This window comes from Ornithorhynchus anatinus, chromosome 9, assembly GCF_004115215.2.
Source record: "Ornithorhynchus anatinus isolate Pmale09 chromosome 9, mOrnAna1.pri.v4, whole genome shotgun sequence".
In the NCBI taxonomy this organism is placed as follows: domain Eukaryota; kingdom Metazoa; phylum Chordata; class Mammalia; order Monotremata; family Ornithorhynchidae; genus Ornithorhynchus; species Ornithorhynchus anatinus.
The window spans coordinates 43,009,040-43,015,009 of record NC_041736.1 but is presented as its reverse complement, the minus strand read 5'-3'; the positions used below and the strand labels follow the sequence as shown (position 1 = coordinate 43,015,009).

Here is a 5,970-nt window from a genome sequence, read left to right as displayed (position 1 = left end):
GTTTGAACCTTATTAGACACATTAAAATCCAAATGTCATGATCAAACTGAAAAATAGGCAGCTGCAGTATAAAACTTTTATGGCATAAAATTTGTCTTAAAAAAGGAACCTGGATGTTTGTGGGGAAATACTACTACTTAAGTAGTAAATAGTAAGGTATCTATCATTAGCTGTAGCTGCTAATTCTCAAGAGTGAAACTTCCTAATTCACAAAAGTCATTGGGGATTTTCTTTCAATTAGTATATGTGAAAACCAATCAATCAATCGATCAATCAGTCACTGGTATTTATTGAGCACTTACTGCAAGCAGAGCACAATACTTGGGCAAGTACAGTATAGCAGAGTTCATATACTGCCCATAACAAGCTTACAGACTAGAGGAGGAGGCAGACATTAATATAAATAAGTAAATTACAGATATGTACGAAAGTGCTATGGGGCTAAGAGAGAAATGAATAAAGTAATAATAATAACAATAATGTTGGTATTTGTTAAATACTTACTATGTGTGGAACACGGTTCTAAGCGCTGGGGTAGACACAGGGTAATCAGGTTGCCCACGTGAGGCTTACAGTCTTAATCCCCATTTTCCAGATGAGGGAACTGAGGCACAGAGAAGTTACGTGACTTGCCCATAGTCACACAGCTGACGAGTGGCAGAGCCGGGATTCCCAAGCCCGGCTCTTTCCACTGAGCCACACTGCTTCTCGTAGACACACCGCTTCTCGTAGCCTCTGTACAAATCGAAAAGCAAGGGTGACACAGAAGCGAGTAGGAGAAGAGGAAATGAATTAGTGAGGGGAGGTCTTTGGGAGGACTTGTGCTTTTAATAAGGTTTTAAAAGGTGAGGAGAGTGATCATCTCTCAGATATGAAAAGAGACCGTTCCAGGCCAGAGGCAGGATGTGAGCAAGAGGCCCGTGGTGAGGTAGATGAGATCAAGGTACAGTGAGTAGGTTGGCATTAGAGAAGTGAAGTGTGTAGGTTGGGTTGTAGTAGGAAAGCAGTGAGGTAAGGTAGGAGGGAGCAAGTGTTTTAAAGTCAATGGAAGGAGGTTCTGATTGACTGACTTGGAATTTTAGGAAGGATTTAGTAACAAACTGAATGTGATAGTTGAAAGACAGAGATGGATCCAAAATATTACCAAGACTGTAGGCATCTGGTTCACTGCATATGATGGGATTGTCACCGTGATGGATAAATTCAATCTGAGATATTGAACTCTAGCAGAAAAAGGTGAGGCCACCTCAGGAGAAAGCAACAGCATCACCTGGCGTGAGGCAGGTTTTAGCATCAGCAAGGAAGAGGAATGAATGAGTCAGTAACAAGCCTAGGATGAAGAGGAGCTTGCCTATGATAGAGTGGGGTCTGAGGCACCGTCTAAATGGGGCATAAAGTATGGGATACCGGGAAGAGAGTGCGGGAGGTAGAAACGGGAAGGAGAAAGGTGTTAGAGGGCATTGCTGGGGATAGGTGACTTGGGACAGAAGTGTGAGAGCGAAAAGGAGAATGGGGATGCGGTGAGCGGACAGCGGAACAGAGGTGTACACGGGTAGGTGTAGAGCTCAAACTCAGTCACACTCACAAAATCTTAGCGATAATGAGAAAGAGGAATAGGAGTCCTGAGAAGGAAGGTGGGCGTATTGGCCTTAGGCCCAAGAGTGGGCTGCATGGCCCCGCTTGTGAGAGTTAATGAGCACCTTGGAGCTGCTGTGGCTCTTTGATGAAAGCTATTATGCAAGAACAGAGTTCAGCCCACAGCAGTAAATTGGCCCTCAGGGACCTAACTGAATTATTCCTACAGCTTTGCAAGAAGGAAGGATTCAAAGTTCTGTCCTTCATGATTCTAGAGGTTGATGCAAACAAAATCTCTCCCAGTCCCACATAAACGTTCAAGTATATCTCTAGCCACCGCTTAGATCCTGTCCCAGGGCCATACCACAGACAGCAGATTTACTTCAGATATATTCACTCGGCTGATCTGTAGGGAGCCTGCTCAGCATCAGTTTGAAAATATAGCCTGCTTGTCTACATAAGTATTAGTGACCATTCTGAGCTGCTGCCAAGCGGCAGAAGTTTTCATATTTGCAAGCGATTGAGATCTCGGGTTTGTGGATTGCAAGATTGATGCTGCAGCCCCAGTGTCATCAAAACAGGAGGGCTCTATATTCTCATTACTGTTTCCAAGCAACAAAGCACTCAGATGTCATCATGAATATTAACCATTCTCATTCAAATAACCTTTAGCCACCTCCTAAGAACTTTCCAGAACGGGGTGAATATGCCGCTGTTATCTTTTCCTGCAGTCTTGCTGGGTAACAAATCCTTTTCTATACAGGAAAAGAATTATTAATGTGATTCTTATCTAGGAGTATAGCTTCTATTTTTCTATGAAGCTGTTCAGTTCGAAGTCCTGGACCATTTCACGAGAAAGATAATACCCATCCCATTTCCGCTTGGGTTGTCCACTGTAGCCTTCCTTGCCGCTATCTCTCGGTAGGAATGTGTAATTTGTCTAACATCTGTACCTCTCATGCTGAGTTTCAGAATAAATATAGGATGGGAAAACAAAAATTTACAAAAGTACCACTTTTTTTTTTAATCTCCCAAAGTGCCCATGCACCTTTGAATTATATCTGCGAGTGCTCAGGCAGGGAGATTGGGGTGACCGAGGGAGTCATCGACAAAGGATGGGAGATATCCAAGACTGGGAAGCTGGGATAAAGTGGAGCTGGGGAGGGAGGTGAGTTTGAGAGACACAGGAGGGGATGTAAACCATAAAAAGGAGAGGCACAAACTTTCAAACCCGTATAAGCCCGCTGCCTGATTTTTATTACTAATTCTGCCCCATTTCCTTTAGGCTTGCCCTGCTTTCTTGGGCTCTCGGTAGGGGGATCTTATCTCACTGCTTACCTGAACCATTCCAGAGAGATGAGCCTCTATCTGTCTTATTCTTCCAATTCTTAATAGAAATATCTAGAATAGACTATAAACATAAACACACCTAAAAAACTTGATTCCATCACCCAGCACTTTCACCAAGGAGCACTCCTCACCCCTCACCCCCAACCCCAAGTCCAGAGCCAAATCGTCTCTGTGACTGACCCCTCTAAGGAAATTAAAGTAAAGAAAATAATTGCCTTTGAAAAGAACTCTAAAGTTCCCAACTATGAATCTCGAAATAACTGGACTCAACCCTGACCCTCTCCAAAACAAAAGATATATTTTATTTCATTAATATATCCTGCATTTTCCCCACAGCAATGTAATATATCATGTCACACCAAAAATTACATTTATTCTCCCTGATTTAAAGCAGGAGTCTGAGCCAAGATAATCTGGAAAGGAAGGAATGATTTCTTACTACCAGCTAAGTGAAATGCACTGGCCCTAAGGTACTTATGGACCTTCAGTCAACAGAAAGAAAAACGTTTGCACAACAATAAAGAAATAACCAGCAAAATATGTGCACTTAATTCCTCTTAGCACCCATTTGAGATTCAGAAATCACCAAATAATGGCAAAAACAGGAGAAAATATATATTTTCAATGTGCTGGAACAGATGGATTTGGTAACAATCTTCTGATGATAAAAATACATATACAAAGTATTGACAGTTATTGTCACAAAGGGAATTTTAAAATAATTTAATTGGTCTCGATGATATACTGACAGTCATTTGGCATTACTACCCTGAAGGAAATGCAAATAGAGCTTGTTCCCTCATGACAGCAAGCTTCAAAGGACCTTAAGCCTACCTACACTTTGCAGTGAGCTTTTTGGAGTCTGCAGCAGCATCTTGGTGAAATTGGGGCCAACATGAAAACGTGCATCAGGAAATCGTACCTCTACAGGGTGCCACTTCGTATTCTTGCCAGCATCTGTCCTCAGCTCTTCAAAGTGGCAATGACACTGTTTCCATGTGATGGAGGCAGTTCTTGGTGCTATTGATTTCCCTGCAATCATGTTTCAGAGGAAAGAAACCTGATCACGGTGAGGTTAATACTTCTCACCCACAGGGGCCCATTTAAACCACCACAGGCACATCCCTGTTTCATTTATGGGCGTGGGGGATATCCCTGCTCTTTGGCTCTACAAGGAATAAGTCTTGGGCTTTAGTTTGAAAATGCCCATCCTTCTGTAGTTAGGTTCGTAGTGCATCAGTGTATGTGCACATGCTCAATTATCCCACCCCAGGTGGCTCTGTGTCTCACCAGCACTTGAGGGATTGAATTGCCTTTTCCTACCTACTTTCATCTCATTTGCCGCTGATGTCAGCTGTTGCCGAACTCCAGGGCCCCGACCAGATTGTTCCACCTAGACAAGACCCTCTCATTGGCTCTTCCTTTATGGGGTCCTGGAATATCCAAACTTCTTCTCCTGCTCCCTAGTTCAAATTCACAACTGTTTTATACATAATCGCAATCCTCTCCCTCACTTTTGCTCTTCCTAACCTGCTTCTGAAAGGCATAAGTATAATCCAATAGTCCATGGATATTACAAAGCTATAGATCCTGATAATCTGGAAATGAGGGGTAGGTTCCATCCGGGAAGCAGGGGGAGGCAGTCTTGCGACCAACCTGGAAAATGGAGGAAAGCATTAGTAAGTCAACCGAGTCTGAAGAGAGCATCCATTGGGAGTAGGGGAGGAGGTCAGAGGGAGGCAGGCGCACAGCAGGGAAAATTTCTGCTTCAGATAGTCCACAAAAAGCATATCCACCTGCAGGTACTTGACTGTTCTAGCCAAGTGGAATAATGAAAATAGTAATAATAATAATAACAATAATAATCGTAAACCCTTGCTAAATTCATTCATTTGTACTTGTTTAAATACTTACTAAATGTTTACTCTGTGCCAAACCCTGTACTAAGTGCTGTGGTAGATACAAGATAATCGGGTCAGATACAGTCCCTGTCCCACCCAGGGCTTGCAGTTTAATATTCATGGACAGGGATCATTTCTGTGTGCAAAATCCTCAATTAATCAATCTATCGGTGGTATTTATTGTGTCTTAACTGTGGGCAGAGCACTGTACTAAGCGCTTAGGAGAGTATAGTGTAATAGATTTCATAGATGCCTTCCTGGTCTACTAATCCCTACATTTAATTTTGTCAACTAGTTTCCAAAAAAACTTCTCTCACAGAACCTTTTTCCAGTGCTACTAATAATTATCTGTTTCATCTCCTTTGAATTCCCTTGCTTCTGTGCTCATGGAGGAGCTGGTGTGCTGTGAAACTGGCCAAGTTTCGGATACTCAGGTGGGGACCTGTACTGGATGAAGAGGAGACTACATCTAATTCCGGTTTCGGTAAATTGGATGACAGAAAACCAAACACCCTCATGAACAGAGATCATCCCCATTGACTGTTAGTGAGGTTACAAAATCCCACCTGCAGCTTACAACACTAGTGCTTTTCAGCAAAGGGAGGGAGGAAAGATTGATCCGAGAATACAGAGACTATTGTTTTGCTTGGGTACCAGAATCTAGCAATTCTGTTATATTGCACTCTTCCGAGTCTTTAGTACAGAGCTCTACTTAAGGTGAGCACTCAATAAATACCATCAATTGATTTGATTAACAAACACAAAATCATTGTTCCAAGCACTTGTGTAGATACTGGCTAAAAATAAAGGTTATCCCTCAATCAGTGGTATTTATTAAGTGCTTACTGTGGGCAGAGAACTGTACTAAGTGCTTTGGAAGAAAAAAAGAGTTGGTACACACACCTGCCCACAAGGAGCTGTTAAGTGTTTACTATGTGCCAAGCACTATGCTAAGCACTTGGGTAGATACAGGATAATCAGGAGATCAGACACACTCTCTGTCCAAATTGGGCTATCTGAGGGGTAGGGAGAAGAGATGATTTATCTCCATTTTGTAGATGAGGAAACGGAACCATAGAGGGATTGTGACTTGTCCAAGGTGATACCAGTATGTCAGTGGGCAGCGAGTCCCGATATCCTAACT

General features: G+C 42.6%; 1 long non-coding RNA gene across 1 annotated transcript; it reads right to left on the bottom strand.

Annotated features, from left to right (window-relative positions):
- Positions 1-2,915: 2,915 nt before the first annotated feature.
- On the bottom strand, positions 2,916-4,585 carry LOC120638634. Its single transcript, XR_005660396.1, has 3 exons — positions 4,253-4,585; positions 3,848-3,957; positions 2,916-2,986 (listed from the first exon to the last, which is right to left on the bottom strand). It is a non-coding gene; the product is annotated as an uncharacterized LOC120638634 (long non-coding RNA).
- Between the last annotated feature and the right edge of the window lie 1,385 nt (positions 4,586-5,970).